General features: G+C 42.3%; 1 protein-coding gene and 1 long non-coding RNA gene across 6 annotated transcripts in view; one reads left to right on the top strand and one right to left on the bottom strand.

The window, feature by feature from the left end:
* LOC310706402 overlaps positions 1-19,481 on the bottom strand; it is a 386,819-nt gene that overhangs the window by 129,420 nt on the left and 237,918 nt on the right. The window lies entirely within an intron of this gene.
* The window catches only part of ARHGAP6 (Rho GTPase activating protein 6), a 181,796-nt gene that overhangs the window by 77,419 nt on the left and 84,896 nt on the right, over positions 1-19,481 (top strand). The gene's annotated exons all lie outside the window — the stretch shown is intronic.

Here is a 19,481-nt window from a genome sequence, read left to right as displayed (position 1 = left end):
TGCACGCAAAGTCACGGGAACAGCCTGGAAGAAGCGCGGAGTTTAATTTGTGCCGCCCTCCAACACTCTTCGCCCACCGACGTGGTTCCTGCGCCAGTGTCAAGGGGGGCTCCTCTGCTCCGCACGCTCACCTGCAAGTTGGCTAGAGTGGGCATGGCGCAGAGAGCTTGCCCTTCGCAGCCAGGCTCGTCCCCCGTGTAACATGCATGGTTAGCATGGCTTCTGGGTGGGTCGTCCAGAGTGGAGTCATCCTGCTGGCTTTCGTTGTAGAAACCGTGAAAGATCCCAGCTCCGGGTATTGGTGGTTGGGTAGGGCTTTTGGAGACAGGGGAAAAAGTCAAAGCCAAACATCCCGCACATTCGTAATGACTCTACATTTTGCAAGCGTACTATTTTTATTATTTTATTTGGGGGGCGGGGGGGGGGGGTCCTGTACTTGTTGCTAGTCCTTTTTCCCACCCCACCGGTCGCTGGGATTGAATGTGGCACCATAGCATATGCTCCTCTGCTGAACTTCAGTTCCTTCCTTGCACCAAGGCACGCATCCCAAGTGCTGATGGTATAAAACTGTGGTTGTTGACTAGATCTCCTGCCACATGATTCCCTATTTGAGGCAACTTTATTCTGGAACAGGTTGCCACATAGTTGGAGGTGAAGATGGGTTATGTGTGTATGGGGTGTGTGTGTGTAATTGCTGCACCTGGTGCTTGCAAAAATAGGAGTGCCCATTGCCACTGTGCTGTGAGTGTCTTAGGAGGACCCCTTGGGCACCCAACCCCTGGCAAGTTGCTGCTAAGGTGCTGCAGAAGCCCATGGGGGGTTTGGGCTCCTTGGCTGTGTGCATGCTCTCTGCCTTGCATATCAAAACCTTGTTCTGCTCAGACAAGGTCCAGTGGTGCAGGACAGCTGTTGCTTGCATGCCAAGGCAATTGGATAAGTGAGTAGTGCTTGGTTCAGAAGAACAAGTGCTACTGTCTGCAGTTGCTGACCTGTCCTCTTGTTCTGGGCGATGAAACTGTGAGGACCAGATCTTGCTCAGGGCAAGAGTGCAGGTAAGAAACTCAGCAAGAAGAGGTGGCAGCTGCTCTTTTCTCTGTCAGCTCACTATCTGGGCACCAACAAGCCTCTCTAGAGAGAGTTTACAAGCCAAGAGGAGGCAGCAGCTGCACATTGCAAAAGCAGCCACTGCTGCCTGCCTCCCCCCTTTCCGTAGGATTTGGTGACGGTTGGGGGCCTAGTGTTGCTGCCCAGAGAGAGAAGCCTCTGCCCACTCACTTGCTTCCTTTCTCTGGTAGGCAGATTAGGAAGGATTTCACTCACTGCTCTATATGAAGGTGCAGTTAAGAGAGGGAGAGGTTAGGGTAGTTGCTCTTGACTCACCTGAATGACAGTGCTGTTCCATGGCACGTATTGGGAGACAGAGCCAGCAAAAAGAGCTCTGTAGGCAGTGCAGATGTTCCAGTCCACCCCACCACCACCCTGCCCCATGCAGAGAGAGAAACTGAGGCAGCTGACCACCTCCAGCCCCTTCCTCTCTTTTGGCAGAGTTGAGCTGCCTGGAAGGTGAGGAAAACGCCCCCACTTAAGGCAAGCAGCTTGCCCTTTCAGTGCAGTGATCCCACTGTTGCTTGGCTGAAATTGTGTCATTTAGTTTGTTTGGCCTAGAATTTTATTTCATTCAATAGTTGTTGGGTTTTTTTTGGTTTTTAAAAGAAGAATAGAGGAATAATTCCTGCTGGAAGAATGCTCACTTACATGTCTGCAGCTGGACCTGCGTAAAGCTAAAGTGGTTGATTTTGGATGTTCTTTGTAGAAAAAGAGCTACTATATCTCAAAGTTTGAGATGTCCCAAGTGCTGTGTGTAATGAACTTGTGATCTAGTGAATCATATTGCCCTTAATCTTGGTTCAAAACCCTGTCTAACATGGATTCATGGGGCAAAGTGGAGCCTTTTTCCTGTGAGTTTTCTTGTGCAAAAATGAAATTATGGTGGTCTGCTTCAGAAAAAAAACAGATGACTGATCATTTCACACATTGAAACTGCTATATAATATTGCAAACACATAATATAGCATATGCTAAAAATAATCTAGATGAAGGATCTAGAGTATTGGAGTTGTATGATGAAACACATGGCAGTATTTAAAATATTAAACGCTTCAACCTTTCAGTGCTTCCAATGCGGTACAGTAACAGTTTAATTGAATCCTGACGGGTAAAACTAAGACATTGCTACATAATGTGTTTCAAATGTAAGGATGAGATTTCAAGCACAGAGTTACACAGAGACTTTGCTCTTTTCTCATCTCACTGCATTGGAAGAAGAATCACTTGTACTTGAAAGTATTGTAAGAAAGGAGCTCCTTTTCTGTTCTTAAGCTTCTTATGTGATAAGATTGCATTGTATTTATGTCTTAAAGTTGAGAAACTGCTTCCTTTTTTGCTACCCTACATAGCAGTTGTAGCTGAGGTCTTTAAAAAGCTTGACTCCCTTATCTCTGCGTAGTTTGTTCCCTGTAGCCATGCGTAAATATTAAAGCACTTTTAAAGCATGTAAGACATGCTGTTGCTATTTCTGCTGGTGTAATTATGCAAAATGTCACTTGAAGAAAAACTTCTGCTTTTTAAAACCAGTATTGGAATTCAGCTGTTAGGTGGATATTTAATTTGACCTCTAAGTGGAAGACAGATGTTGTAACTTTGTGAACTGCTCCAGCAGTACTTGAGCTTGTGGTTTCTTGTCTTCATGCTGCTCTTGTAGACAGATTCTGATGTAATGTTTCTCCAGCCATAAAATTAATATTGGGATAAGTACGGACGTAAGACATTACTCTAGAATATACAATTCACTTGGCTATTGCATTTCAGAGAAACATTTTCCTTTTACATGTATTGCTCAACAGGTTTTCTTATGTGGGGAATTTGTTAAGCCTGAATAAACCCATAGTTAACCCGTTAAAAGTTTAGCAAAATACAGCTTTGGTAACAGGAAGGAAAAGAAAACTTGTCAGTTCTACACATTGTTCATTCTTGTGATATTCTTTAGACCTGGTCTCTGATATGTTTAGTTACCTTTTATGTTGTGCACCAAGTTACATTATTGATGAGTCCTAATCATGCAAATATATGCACTTACTGTAGATTTCAGAGAGGCATAGTTTAGTATACAGAATTCTGTCTTGGAAACCACACTTAAAGTACACCCTATTACTTGTTAAAGTTAGCTGTGTTAGGAATCAAAATGTGAGGAATATATTCTTAATAAATGAAAATCACAGTGGAATAGGTATGCCTAGCGTTGGCTTGTGATCAACATGTTTATTTTGTAGAAGGTATAGTTCAGTACTTCTAAAAACATGAAATGCTGTATTGAAATCCACTTAATTTAGGGTTGCTGCTATGATCCTCTATCAGTTAATGCTTTGTCACTTGTTTCTTGATCTTGTTTATAAAGAGTGTTTTCATTCCCATTGACTGAGCAAACTAGCACCGTTTTCTTAAATAAACGGCATGTTTACATGTCTGTTCTGATGTGGCAATTATATCAATGTGTTAAACATGTTCCTTGGGAAGTCTAATCCTTCTTGCAGAATAATTTTGTTTCTGAAGCATGTATTGCAACAGTGTTACAAAATATTAAGTAGTTAAATCCCTCCCCCCCCCCAAATAAAAGGAAATGTGCAGAGGAAATGTCAATTACAAACTTGTGGATGAGTATGTCTTGTGGTTGAGTGAGAAACTATGTAGATTTTCTCATGAGATTAACTTGTTAGGTTGACTTTATGTAGTTTGACAACCATCAAGATCAAATGTGTTAAGTTTTCTAAGGAGTGTTCTGTGCATTAGATATCCAGTGTATTGATTTAAGTCATGATGGCGAAATGCTGGTCTTACTGGTCATTGCTTGATCATATATTTATTTAGAGTAGTGAATTTACTGGCTTCAGCAGGAATGTTTTCTCTAAAATATAAAAGCCAAAGTAGATGTTACATAGGCGAGTTGTGAGATTTCCACTTAAAACCAGGGAATCCTGAGGAACAGTGCTATTGGGGGAGGGGACCAATAGCAGACAGCCTGTTAACCTTTGCACTGCAGGACTAACAGCTGGTAGGGGAAAGAAAATGAACAGAATAATGTCCCTGAATATATTTACTTTTGAAAAGTATATAAGGGAAACTTGATGCGATGGAAAGAACCTATTTGAAAGTGCATGGTTATTTCTGAATATGAATGCCATAGGATGGATAAGAAAGGGCATATTGTTTAAAAGATATGTGTTTAATGTGCATAAAATGCCATGTTTATGTGTTTTATGTACAAAACTTGCAGAATGTCTGTTTTGCAGAGAAGTGCAGCAAGTGCAAAAAGCTGCTTTTGCAGTTAAAACTGCAATAAGAGGGTGGAGTCTTAGTTTTAGCTTTGTTTGTGTTAATTGGTGACTCATCCCTGCAAGACTGGGTCTGGGTCTCACAAGCTGCCAGCACACATGCTTCCTCTCTATTACAGCAAAGAGGGCACAGATTCCAGAAAGCAGGACAAACTCCTCACTATGAGTGATGATACCAGACCCCAAGAATAATTTAGTAGTGGAGATGTACTACCATCCCTCTGATGTCAAGATGGAAAATGAAATCAAATAGGTATATAAGATTGCAAGTGTGCTAGCAGTGGCTTACTTCAGCTACCCTCACACAGACTAGGTATATGCATATTCGAGTCGTGACAAAGCAGTTAAATTTTTAGATCCCCTAAATGACGTTTGGTCATCCATGTTACTGGAGGTGAAGATTCCAAAGTTACTGGAGGCCAAGAAGATTCCAGCATGGTCAGTGAATCAAGTTCAGTATTGGAGGCAAGAAGACGTCCTTCAGAAAATTCTTGGCATCTGTCCTCACTGTGTGAAATACAGTACAGTGGTACCTCAGGTTACATATGCTTCAGGTTATATACGCTTCAGGTTACAAACTCCGCTAACCCAGAAATAGTGCTTCAGGTTAAGAACTTTGCTTCAGGATGAGAACAGAAATTGGGCTTCAGCGGCGCGGCAGCAGCAGGAGGCCCCATTAGCTAAAGTGGTGCTTCAGGTTAAGAACAGTTTCAGGTTAAGTACGGACCTCCGGAACGAATTAAGTACTTAACCAGAGGTACCACTGTATAGGGCAGATCTCCATACCTGAACATCAGTTAGTCTCTGTGAGAACAGGTTGTCAAACTAAATGGGCCTTTGATCAGCAAGGCCTTCTTACGCTCTTAAATTGCCCCACAACAAAACTATTTCTTGACCAGGTTATGTTGTATTTTACGCACAACAAATCTTTTCAAACAATAAAGCCTTTCTAATAAACATGGTGGCTTGTGTTCAGTGGCCTTAAGGAAGTGTTGGTGCCTAAAATTCCATTGGTGAGATGTTCTGCCTGATCTATGCTAATTGGTCTTTAGAAAAAGAACATTAACTGTATTGCTCTTCAGAACTTTTATCAGCAGTGTGCAGTGGAAAGGATTTCCTGCATTTATTTGTGTGCTAAATCCAGTGCTGCTAATACAAGCATTTAGACCTCAGCGGTTCCCATATTTCATGGGTGGGTACAAATAAAAAAATGAGGGGGGAAATGTTCCTTTTTGACAGCTAATGTTCTGACTTCTGAGGTAGTAGATGTATATAAAAGACTTGAAGCTGCTGTTGCAAATAACTGAGTGTTCCCTTCTGTGATTCTAGCAAGACTTACTTCACATTTTGGTGCCATTGCATTGAATATTTTCCAGTTAGTGGTAGCTATAATGTTGTGGCAGCGGGAGCCAGTATTTCTCTAGCAACTACTTTTTGCCCTTTTTTGTTCTTTTTAAGCAGTATAAATCTTGGGTTTTGTACTGTCAAATATATTGATTAACTTTATTCAGTGAAAAGTAGGTTAACAGCACCCTGCTGTGATAATTCATTTTCCAGACTAGATTTGAATGAACAAATAGGACAATAAATGGGCTCGCTTATGTCAAACACAGCTAAGATCAGAAATATTTCTATGTTGCAACACGGTAAAATTTCTTACCTTGACTATGCTTTCAAATGTGAGGGTTTTTTGTTTTTGTTTTTAAACTAACTACTACACAAATATTTTTTTCCCTTTGATCAGGAAAACAACTGTTTCAAACCAGCTTTTGGCATTTGGGAGCCTATTTGCAAAAAGGATGGAACAAATATAGGGAATGTTTTTTAATAGAGGCCGTAGTTGTCTTCTGTGTTAAATGTTGGAAATCAACCAGCTTACTAGTGCTGTTTTAACCTGTGAAGTGAGAAAACGGGAGAACCATTTTTATAGCTTTTCATTGCTAATTGGTTTTGAGCACAGTAGATTCTAGACATACACTTGAAGAAGAAGAGTTTGGATTTGATATCCCATTTTATTACTACCCGAGGGAGTCTCACAGCGGCTAACCTTCTCCTTTCCCTTCCTCCCCCACAATAAACACTCTGTGAGGTGTGGGGCTGAGAGACTTCAGAGAAGTGTGACTAGCCCAAGGTCACCCAGCAGCTGCGTGTGGAGGAGCGGAGACGCGAACCCGGTTCACCAGATTACAAGTCTACCACTCTTCACCACTACACCACACTGTCAATCTTGCATACTTGGTGTGGGTTCTTAGTGCTGAAACACCACATGAGAAAGATAAACAATGTCTTCATTTTCTAGTGCAGACAGTGAAAAGCCAAATATATGCCAACCATGAGGTGTGTACCCTGTATGTGGTTTGAACATACCCAGAGAACTGAACTACAAAAACTGTGCATATACCAGAGGTATGTCTATTCACTGCACATTTGACTTGTAGCTGGTGTGTTATTTGAGTATGATCTTAAAATTGTTCTTAAACGTGTTGCGTTTGCAAGTACTCCCTGATAATGACACTGGAAAATGCCATAATGACTTGAGTATTCCATCATTATTCAAGCTCAATTTACTTTAAGCTAATCTTATTGTAAGCCATGCCTGCAGGAAAGCAGCATGACTAATCTCTTCCATGTATTGAATTCCAATTTTTCTCATAGATAGGGCCTCTTAGTGTGCTATGCCTCTATGAAGCAAAAAGCTCAATTAATGTGTGGACAAGAAATTCAGCTACTGCATCAAGGAAATATGCAATGAGCAGGAGAGCCACAACTATTTTGCATGCTGTCTGAATAGTAATTGGAATGTCTTTATGGTCACAGCAGATATCAAACTGCAGTCAGATGTGTGAATTTTTGTTTTGCATTGCAAGGTGTATAACAGGGGTCAGCAAACTTTTTCAGCAGGGGGCCGGTCCACTGTCCCTCAGACCTTGCGTGGGGGCCGGACTATGCAGTATTTTGAAGAGGAAAAAAAAAAGACGCACGAGCCCCGGTGGCTGATTACTTGTGTCTTGCGAGCGGCAGGGGCTGGCGGCGGTGGGATGATGAGCGGCGCGTGAAAGGGCTCCGTAGAGGGGCTGCTTAAAATGGTGGCCGCTTGAGCGCTGCTGCTGCTGGCACCAAGCCCAGTCCCCTTCCTCCTCTAGGCAGGTTGGGGAGAAGCCAGGAGGAGGGAGGGAGGAGGCGCTGCCGCTGTGTGAGGGAGAGGGAAAGAACGTGCATGCTGGCGACCCCCGCGGTGATCCCTGCATTGTCCACGGGCCAGATCCAGAAGGCAGTTGGGCCTGATCCGGCCCACAGGCCTTAGTTTGCCAACCCATGGTATATAACTTCAGACATGAGCGACTTGAATCTAAGGTTATATACGTATAAACTTTGAAAGCATGAGAGTTCAGCAGTGCCTGGTATTGGGACTTCTTTTCACATGACTTTGGAGAGCAGCGGCATGACCAAATGAATATGTTTCATTCTGGAACTGTTTGTAATGTACTGTTGGTCAAAAGGTTATTGTATTGACCTAAAATTTTGTACTGATGCGCTTACAGTCTCTGTAAGTATTCCCCACAGGTAGTGTGGGGTAATATTGAGGTAATAGCTCCTCTGAACTGGACTGTGGAAATTCAAACAACACTTCTGCGTGCAGCATTCAGTGGAAATAGTATTGTAATTGTTTGGGCCACTAGAAACCAAATGGCTAGTTTTTGCTCAGCTGAGGAGTAAACTGAAGTAAGGCTGTGGGGTTAGCAAACAATCCACCAAACCAATACATGGAACAAACCCCGCAAAAATGGTTAATGGGCTCCGGCAATAGCAATAACCAGGGATGTATGATGGATCTTTTTTTCTTACTGTATTGTCTTTTGCAGTAAATGTACCGTATTTTTCGCCCTATAAGACGCACTTTTCCCCCTCCAAAAATGAAGGGGAAATGTGTGTGCGTCTTATGGGGCGAATGCAGGCTTTCGCTGAAGCCTGGAGAGCGAGGGGGGTCGGTACGCACTGACCCCTCTCGCTCTCCAGGCTTCAGGAAGCTATCCGCTAGCTGTGGGAGACCCAGCTCTCCCAGGGCTAGCGGAGAGCTTGCCTGCACCCAGAAGCTTGGGGCGCGCTGAGCTCCGCACGCCCCAAGCTTCTGTATTAGCGCAGCGGTCCGCTAGCCCTGGGAGAGCCGCGCGGCTCTCCCATGGCTAGCGGACTGCTTGCGCGCACCCAGAAGCTTGGGGCGCGCTGTCCTCAGCACGCCCCAAGCTTCTGGATTAGCGCAGCGGTCCGCTAGCCCTGGGAGAGCTGCGCGGCTCTCCCAGGGCTAGCGGACTGCTTGCCGGCACCCAGAAGCTTGGGGCGCGCTGAGCTCAGCACGCCCCAAGCTTCTGGATTAGCGCAGCGGTCCGCTAGCCCTGGGAGAGCCGCGCGGCTCTCCCAGGGCTAGCGGACTGCTTGCGCGCACCCAGAAGCTTGGGGCGCGCTGAGCTCCGCACGCCCCAAGCTTCTGGATTAGCGCAGCTGTCCGCTAGCCCTGGGAGAGCTGCGCGGCTCTCCCAGGGCTAGCGGACTGCTTGCCGGCACCCAGAAGCTTGGGGCGTGCGGAGCTCAGCACGCCCCAAGCTTCAGGATTAGCGCAGCTGTCCGCTAGCCCTGGGAGAGGCGCCCGGCTCTCCCACGGCTAGCGGACGCCTTGCCGGCACCCAGAAGCTTGGGGCGTGCTGAGCTCCACACGCCCCAAGCTTTGGGATTAGCGCAGCGCACCTGGGGGGGAAATAATTTCCCCCCTTTATTTCCCCCCCAAAAAACTAGGTGCGTCTTATGGGCCGGTGCGTCTTATGGGGCGAAAAATACGGTAATTTGGCAATAAGCACGCATCTTAGAAAATATGAGCGAAGCAGATAGATGGAGAGGAAGTTGCGCACGAGGACCACATCTACTACTCTAGCTGCAGCAGCATGCTGTCTCTTGTAAGTGGCATGTGGGGTCAGAGAAATACTTGGCACATCTGACCCCTTTCAAGATTGTCGTGACACACACTTAATCTGTGCAGACAGTAGCTGGCAGGAAAATATTGTCAGTGTTTGTAGAGATGGACGATGAACTGTTAGAATCTCAGGATTTTTACACTGTTTTAACCTCACTTTGAGCTCTGTTAGAAACCTTTTCTAAACTTCCCAACAGCTAGAAACACACTTTCCACCTTTATTTTGGCAAATAATGTATGAAAGCATGTCCATTTGTGTGCACACTTTGAACACAACTGGCCTTTCTAACGAACAGAAGAGTGCTGCAGAAACTAGCATCCCAGTTTAGCCACATCATGAAGGTTTTTTTTTAGGCTGAAGCTATGTAGCCTTAAAAGGACTTGTTTAAATTTTGTGTGTGTGTGTGTGTGTGTGTGTGTGTGTGTGTGCGCGCGCGCACACACACACACACACACACACAAGGAATATGTCAAGCTTGTAAAAAGCAAGCAAACCTTCACTACTTTTATAAAGTTAACATATTTTCTTCTTGCATATTAATAAAGGAAGAGCCTGCGTTGCAGCTTTTACAAATTGAATATAGTATGGAAAAGCTTTTGTTCTGTTTGCATTATTTGGTTTTTCGGGGGAAAGGGTAGAGAGGAAAGAGATTATTCTATCCCTACAACCTTGACATAACCATCACAGAATCACAAATGTAAACAATACCTTTTAAGGCTATATCAGAAGTGCAACTAATTGCTGAGGCTATAGGTGCTTTATAAATCACTGAATGAAATGATGCTTGAAAGACTAAAAAGAATGAACAGCTGAAAATTGGAGCAAAAGCCACAGCACCATACAAAGATACCAAGAACTATGCTATTTTTCCAAATTTACTCTGAAAACATGTGGTCATTGTTAAGAATAAAATTAAGTCCATAGTATATATTTCCACGAATTCCAACAATTCAGGCCAATAAATGCTTGACACTGAGTTCAGTGTCAAGTGAGGGTATGTTCACATTACCATTTAGTGTGGCTCCAGCGTGCACTGCTGGTTTTTAAGATGGGTTCATACAATATTAGCCACAATCCATCTGCATCCTGTTGCTTTTAGAGAAATACTCCTCTCTAGTGTACTCAGAATTTCTGCCACACTTAAAAACAATATGGTTTTCTTCTGCTGCCTATCTTCCACCCCTAGGACCATCAGAGCTTCTACAGATTTTTCTTACTGTATTTTCTTTATCAAATCCTGCTCTTCCATCCCTGGACAGTAATGTACTCTCTGTTTGGCTGGCTAGTTTATTTCCCGAGATGAATTCATGTGTATCTTAAAACAAAACACTGAGAACAGCACAAAGAGATGAAAACCATGTTTTAGGCATGCACTGTCATGGCTGAACTTGAACACAAGGTAAACCATCTTGTGTCGATACTGGGCACTTTCAAAATGATCAGATATTATGAGATATTATGTTAATCTTGGAGTTTTGTATCTTGTTGGCTTTATGAGTAATAATGAGTAATTGGTATATGGCAGTCTTTGCCAGCATGTTACCCTCCAGCTGTTTTGGTCAAACTCTTCAGCCCAAGTTGGCATGGCTGTGCTGTTAGAACTGATGGCAGTTGTCACTAGGTGGGGCAAAGGCTGGTACAATGGTACCTTGGTTCTCAAACTTAATCCATTCCGAAAGTCCGCTCTAAAACCAAAGCGTTCCAAAACCAAGGCATGCTTTCCCATAGAAAGTAATGCAAAATGGATTACTCTGTTGCAGACTTTTAAAAACAACTCCTAAAACAGCAATTTAACATGGATTTTACAATCTAACAAGACCACTGACCCATAAAAGGAAAGCAATAATCAATGTACTGTAAAAAGGTAAAGGTACCCCTGCCCGTACGGACCAGTCTTGACAGACTCTAGGGTTGTGCGCTCATCTCACTCTATAGGCCAGGAGCCAGCGCTGTCCGCAGACACTTCCGGGTCACGTGGCCAGCGTGACGAAGCTGCTCCGGCAAACCGGCACCAGAGCAGCACACGGAATGCCGTCTACCTTCCCGCTAGAAAGCGGTACCTATTTATCTACTTGCACTTAATTGTGCTTTCGAACTGCTAGGTGGGCAGGAGCTGGGACCGAACGACGGGAGCTCACCCCACCGCAGGGATTCGAACCGCTGACCATGCGATCGGCAAGTCCTAGGCGCTCAGTATTGTAGATGATAAAAATTAAAATTACTTTCCCCCCCTTACCTGTACTGATGATAGTCATTGTTTGGATGGGGGGCTTTTACCCATTTCTGCAGTCACAAAATCAATCAATCAATCAATCAATCAATCAGTAGCTGAACTGGGTTCCACACAGTCATAAAAACAAATTAACCGAAAAAGCCTCAAAAACAAAAATGCAAAATAGCAAAAACAAAAGTGCCAAACTTAATCTGTTCTGGAAGTCCGTTTGACTTCTGAAATGTTTGAAAACCAAGGCGCAGCTTCTGATTGGTGCAGGTGCCCCAGAAACAAGAGCAGAAAGCTGCATCAGACGTTTGGCTTTCAAAAACCGGAACACTTCCGGGTTTTCAGCATTTGAGAACCAAGGCGTTTGAGTACCATGATGTTTGAGAACCAAGGTACCACTGTATGTGGAACAACATGTAGACAGGGTTATTAAAGTGCCGTGTAAGATACTCTCTCAGTGGTACCTCAGGTTACATACGCTTCAGGTTACATACTCTTCAGGTTACATACTCCGCTAACCCAGAAATAGTGCTTCAGGTTAAGAACTTTGCTTCAGGATTGGTCAGGGGAACTCAGGCCCAGGGACTGAATGTGGCCCACCAAGATGTCCTTAGGCCCATTCCTGCCAGAAACTACAGTGGTGCCTCGCAAGACGAAAATAATCCGTTCTGTGATTCTCTTCGTCTAGCGGTTTTTTCGTCTTGCAAAGCAAGCCCATTGACAGATTAAAGGATTAGCGCTATTAGCGGCTTATCTGCTGATCGGATCAGCTGATAAGCGGCTTAGCGGCTTAGAAAAAGGGGGGGGAGGGGAAAAACCAGCAGGAACTCGCAAGACATTGTCGTCTTGCGAAGCAAGCCCATAGGAGATTCGTTTTGCGAAGCACCTCCAAAATGGAAAACTCTTTCGTCTAGTGAGTTTTCCGTCTTGCGCGGCATTCGTCTTGCGGGGCACCACTGTATATCTATAAGCAACTCCCCATTTGCATGTGTTTGAGTCCTGCACAACTGCTAATGCACAGGTCATTTTCAGCAGGGCAGGATTACAGTGGTACCTCCGTTTACGAACTTAATTCATTCTGGAAGACCGTTCTTACACCAAAAGCGTTCTTAAACCGAGGCGTGCTTTCCCTAATGAGGCCTCCTGACAGTGGTGCCCTTCCACTGTTCGTCTTCCGGGGCAGAGTTCGCTAGCCGGAAAACCTACTTCCGGTTTTGCGTAGGTCATTCCCCAAATCGTTCGTTAATAGAACTGTTAGTAGATCGAGGTACCACTGTATGCGTGTCCTGCTGACACACACAGTGCCTCAAAAAGCAACCGCCACATAAATGGGAATTGCCTGTATACTTCTTTAGTTCGTGGGTAATACGTTATACTGTGGTACCTCGGGTTACATGCGCTTCAGGTTACAGGCTCCACTAACCCAGAAAGAGTACCTCGGGTTAAGAACTTTGCTTCAGGATGAGAACAGAAATTGTGCTCTCGTGGCACGGCAGCAGCTGGAGGCCCCATTAGCTAAAGTGGTGCTTCAGGTTAGGAACAGTTTCAGGTTAAGAACGGACCTCCGGAATGAATTAAGTACGTAACCAGAGGTACCACTGTACCACAAGAAAAAGTATGCATTTTGTCTAGAAATTTTAAAATGAGTCAAGTAACTGGGCACAAAATAAGGTATGAGGGAGAGGGGGAGATATATGAATAAAGATAACACCACTTACGCTGTAGGTTACTGTGGAAAAAACATCAAGGTTCAGTGGCTTGCTAAGTACTGTCGTTAATACTTAGGAGGAGAAAAATATGATTATAAATTATGTTCCTTAATGGAATAGAGAAATGGCATTCAAAGGCATACACAATTTCCTGTGGAATAATAAGCACAAAACGTGATTGCTGAAACTTTATTTTTAAAAAGTGCAAGTAAAGAACATTTAACACAATTACATTCACCAAATATTTCATGAAAAACTAAGTGCTTTGTTTAATAAAGTACTGACCTTAATATGAGAGAATCTTTACATGTTTTAATTGCTCTTGGTTGCTTCATACTTTCTGAAAATGAGTTTTATGTTGTATTATTATCAAGAGTTTCCATAATTAAGCTTCTTGATACATCCTGTTCACTGAGCCAAAGTGTTTAAAATCTTTCACACGTCCGGTTCTAAGCTTTCGAACTTGGCTTGATGTCAGCAGGTATTTTTAAGTTAATACAATATGCAGTACTAAAAAACGTTGACCATTTCTAGTAGCACGGTGGCTGGGGTGTGGTGTGATAGTGTAATGCTTTGTGTGAGTGTGAGAGAGACCACTTCAATGTAGTAATTTCTAATGGGTACTTGCAGTACATTTTATTTTATTGCAGTTTTCCCTTCTAATCAAATCTAAATTCTGATTTAGCCTATAGTAATGTAGTAGTATTCATTTCATGCAACCTTTATCTACTGAAAGTGATATACGTGCTTGGTACAGGGAATGTACTATGTAAACATACAGTGAAGTTTTTCAGAAAGCTGGATTTGTTACTAAGAAACCAAAGATTTCAATAGTAAATCTTATTACAATACCATGTGTAACAAGTAAATTTTTATTAGAATGGTGTTTAATCAGGACGGCTCATTCTTAATTCTCTCAATTGTTCTTGTTTTAAGCCAACATGTTGACAGACGACACTACCCATTTATTTAATTGATCTGCGACACTGAACACCATTCTAATATAATAATAAAACAGCTTACACTTTCCCCCCGATGATAGGATGGAAATAGATGGTGGTAGAGAATCTAGTGATTGCCATATAGCGAGCAGCAAGGGGCACTTGAGGGCCAGAAGAGGCGCAGAGGACCTTTGATCTCACCAGGGCTAACTAATTACCAGGCATCTGTCCCTTATCATGTTGGAACAAGAGCTTTAGTGTGGTGGCACCTACCTGTTGCATATGAGGAAGGCACCCTCCTTTTTTTGTCTTTTCATTGTCTGTTGAAGAGTTCCAGCAAGCCTACTAAGCAATGGGTTTTTACCCCAATCAGTATCTGTATTTATTTGAAATTGTTTATATGCAGTTGCTTTCATACAAGCAATTATTTTGTGCATACTTTCTATTGTATTGTGACATCACTTTAAGATGCTTCATAGGAAGTGATTCATAAATGCAATAAAGAACAGTTAGCTTGCATTAGCCATGGTAAGTCTTGTAGCCGCATAATTAGGCATTAGCATGCATCTGGGGCCTTGGGTTCCTTCCAAGAATAGGACCCTCATCTTCCAAGGTGGAAGTGTTTATAAGAGTGTTTGTTAGGGAGAGGCTTTCTGAGGCCTTTCCTTTTCATTTGGGACATTTGCCCCCCCCCCCTCCTTTGGGGAAGGCATAGCAAGTAAAATAGTTAGGCAAACCTCTGGGAATACTATTTCCACCAATATTAAACCTAAAGACTGGAATCTAAGGTCTTAGTCTAACACTGAAGCCCCAAGTCTCAGTGATCATGGGCTAGAAACCAAAGGCCCAGAAAGGATAGGGCTCCCTGTAAAATGAGCAAGGCCTCGACCGCTAGGCAAGCCAGCCTCAGGACAACAGGGCCAAAGATATTCCAGCAGGTGGTGGAACAGAAGTGGTGGTAGTGGGGGAACAGAAACACTGAAAAGAAGGGGGTATAAACCTGAAATAATGCCCTAAAAGCCGAGGAATATATCCCAGCCATCCCAAGACCCACAAAAAGGATGGAAGCAGCCACCAGCTTGCCTGGCCTCTGCTGAAATTGCATGCAAAACCTTCCCACCAGGATGCAAAGCAACAGAACTCCACACCTCAGGGCCTAAAACGAAAGACCCCAGCTGCAGCTCCATTCAGGCCTTCAGCCTGCAACTCCCCACCAGGCTGCTGCTGGATGCAGGCAGACAAAGCCACTGCAGCTTAAAGCCGCTGGGTTCTCATCACCTCATGGCATGACAAAGTGACATTTCCCCATGCTGAGAAGGCTGCAGGTGCCGCCAACCGCACTGTGCTTAGGCCCTGCCGACTGGGGTTAGGTTCCAAGGCCCTGCGCGTTTCAGTGAAATAATGTATAATAATAATTATTATTATTAAATTATTATTATTATTATTATTTATTTATTTATTTATTCCCCACCCATCTGTCTGGGTTTCCCCAGCCGCTCTGGGCGGCTTCCAGCAAAATATAAAAATACAATAATCCATCAAATATTATGTTGGAAGCACCATTGAAAAAGCCGGCATACCCTTTTTTGTGACTTTTTGGGTTGCTTCCGGATTTGGTGTGATTGCACCCATATTAAAAATGTTCTACAGGTTTCTTCATCGCCAGTTTTTTTTTTCTTTTGAAAGGCTTACAATGGAGTGGAGATGAGGTAAGGAATTTATTGGAGCGCACCTAATGTATTTCCTTCTCTTAACATTAAGCATGTCTGAGTGGTACCTGGGGGAGAGACGTTATGTGAAACCCAGATATATCATTCTTAGCCTAAATGCTTTATTTTCTGTCCATGAACATATACATCTCTTCTTCTTTTTTATGCCCGATTATATTCATAAATCATCAAGGTCTTAACGTTATTTATCTGAAAAGTGGTTCTTGTATTTGAGTAAAAAAAAGGACACGTATTTCTTTAAGAAGATTGAAACTCTTAAACAGCTGGAGGTTGTCTTAACAACACAAGAATAAAAATGGTACTGTTGTGCAACCATTCAGTGCTTTTTGTCAGCCATTTCTGTGTAGGAAACATGACGTGCCTCTGATCAGATAGTGGGAATGTTTTCTTCTACTTCCCTGAGTCACTTGCGAGGAATGTTAAGATTAATGTACCAGATGAATTCTGTCACTGCTGTAATAATGGAAATCACTTTGCTTTTGAACTTGCCACACATTTTAAATAAAAGCCAGGTATTTAAGAGGTCTAGTATTGATTTCAGGAGAAATTAGTTGCACATTTTGGTGTTAGGCATTGCTTGTTTATGACCAATCCTGGACTTGCTTAACTTAGCCCATTACGTATGGAGTTTGGCACACTGTGTTCCTTTGTTTCTGGAAGCAGCTTTCATATTTATATATTGCTTCATCAGGAACGGTTATTTTACTCAGTTTTTTGCCACTATTCCAGCTCAGCACAGACAGAATAGGATCTGCAGTGTAGCCCAGTCTGCTGCTCATAAGCAGCTTTTGACTTCAGTGGAACTCTTGAGTCCATATGCATAGGAGTGCAGCCTTAAGCAGATAGCATAAATAAACTTTCTAACAGAAATCCCAAAAAAGACACAACACTGATCTGACCACACTGATGCCACAATGTTGTGGGCTGAGCTTAACTGTGCTAAAGTGCAGCTTTGCATCATAGCAAGTTAGTTGGACGAATTATTCCACAAGTGGAAAGATTATATTAAAAAGAAGTGTGTGGTAACTATATATTGACTGGGTACTTTGACCTTAATTTTTTCCAAGAAGTTTTCTGAACAACTTATTTTTATCACATGCTTCAAGTGGACTGAGGTGTCAGTTCATACACAGAAAAGTACAGACACTCCCACATACATATTGCAAAACAGGTATGAGTCCGTAGACAAATTGACTTGATGGTCATGTTGAATAACACTTGAGTAGACAAATAGTTATTGCATTCAAAATAAGTGTGTAAATTTGGCAGAAATAAGCAGCATGTGTTGGAATAATCAGCAGAGAATAGTGTTATCTTCTGTTTTTGAGCTTTAGCTTATAGTAGAGGTTGCTCTAAACTTTCAGCAAGTGATATAGACTCTAAAGGCCTCTGCATAAGTGACCTTTTGTTGTTGATGGGAAGATTTGCATGATGTTGTGATTTAACAAATAAATATATCCTACAACTAATCAGCCTAATAATTTAAAAAAGCAAGTTCACCCAATGTCATAAAATATTTGGAAGGAAATACTAACTGCTAGCAACAAAGGGCTTTTCTAGACTCCTGAACTTCAAATAACATTTCTGTTCATTTTATAGCAGGCGTTCTCTAGTTAATTTTCAAGCATAATAGAAAAAAAGGAAAAATAAATGGAGTGTCATGCCTGATCTTATTTCAAAATATGAATAGCTTATTGCTTCAACTTCACTTCTGAAATGGGCTCCTATAAGTTTTGTTATGAGTATCATTGACCTCTTTTACCTGTAAACAGAGCACTGATGATGATCACCTGTATCATAAAGATGCCATGCAAAGTTTATTTGGTATTTGGTATAATGATTTGAAGATAAAATATATGTGTGCTAATTGCTTAATCATGTGTGCAGCTTGGCTTAAAAATGCAAATGAAAAAGACTGTTTCCTGCATAAAAGCTATACTTGGCTTTTACACAAGTACAAATATTTAAGAGAAAAGATCAAAATGATTCATAACTTGCTCAGCAACACATGTGTGGTATTTTATTTTAGGTCCAGAGGGATATTATTGGGAAATAAGAATAATTCTTATTCTGAATTATTAGTGTGTGTCCCACACATGATTAGTACAAGCATGTCTTGATTGTATAATGTACAACCCCAGGACATTGTTGCATCTGATGAAGGGCTACTGTTTGGTTAATTGCCACATCTGCTTTATTAATACAAATGTTTTCTGCCTAGGTTTATTATTTCCTGCATTTATAAACTGCTTTTCACCACTTTGTTTGATACAGTTTCCAACAAAATGAGTAAACAAAAAACAAACAACCCCCACAGCATACAAAGTAATAAATCTTTTTAAATCCTCACGAGTTAAACAACAAAACAATACTACAGTACAAAATTATTATGAGGTTGAGAGCAAAAACAATTCAGTCTTAGGCTTCAGACTTCAGGCTTCAACCAAAACAATTCAGACTTCAGACTTGTGAGATCTGCTTTGTAAAGGACATACAGTTAAGATCAAAGACCAGGGTGCCCCTGAGTAAATTCTAAGCCTGGATGAGCAAGTGTGTATTAAATAGCTAATCAAAGCTCATTAACCATGGAGCCATCTGTGCTTCCAAGAGAAGGAAATTCCACAGTCAGGGCACAGATACCCAAGATGGCATTAGTGCAGGTCTACACACAGTGAGCAACACTTGCTAGCAAGGCTGGAAAGGGTCCCTCCACCAATCTCAGAACCCAGGCAGGCTGGTTAAGATGCCAGCAAGAACGAGGCAGGACCCAAAGCTTACTTTTATTATAGGGGTTATCTGTATTCAGGAATCCTGCTTGCTTTTGCTAATGTGTCCTTGCAAGCCAGAGTTGCATGGAAGCTATTGTTATAACCATTTATTAACCTTGTAGATAAACACGTGGAGTATATGTGTTTGGGGTGGGGGAGGGAAGGGATACTGTTCTGAAATAAAAACCTTAATTTACAGTAAGCGTGATGAAGGAAGTTAGTTAACATTCCTTGTAGATTCCAAGTACCGCCCCCTTTCCCTAAATTAAACTTTTTTTTCAAATAAACCTTGTGGTACAAACAGTTCTTAAGAAAATTCTATAGATAGAAATTATGTACACAAGGGGGAGTTCTGTATATACAAACCATATGCTAGTACCAGTACCAGACAGACATTTTATCACGTTCCGCTTCTCTGGAGGGGTCATAGTTCTCTTGGAAAAAAGGAACAAAAAGCTAAACTAAGCTGTATAAGGTCTCGCAAATGTTTCGTGTCTAAGTTCAAAGCAGCAGTTAGAACTAAAATTATCTTGTAAAGGCTGCGTTTGAGATAAGAGGAAAATAGCTAATTCTGGTGCCTAATGGAAAAAAGATTAAGTTGCTGAAAAACCTATTGGAAATGCGGTTGGACAGATTAAACTGGGTTCGCCTCCTCTTTTCCTATTGTATGATTACAGTAGGTATTGTAGAGCCTGGCCTTTGTGAGTTCTTTGTTAGTTTGGATACAGATGAGCCTTCTGTGATGTTTGCATCTATT

The sequence above is a fragment of the Podarcis liolepis genome, assembly GCF_965112155.1.
Source record: "Podarcis liolepis genome assembly, chromosome: 4".
Lineage (NCBI taxonomy): Eukaryota > Metazoa > Chordata > Lepidosauria > Squamata > Lacertidae > Podarcis > Podarcis liolepis.
This window is presented reverse-complemented; position numbering and strand designations above follow the sequence as displayed.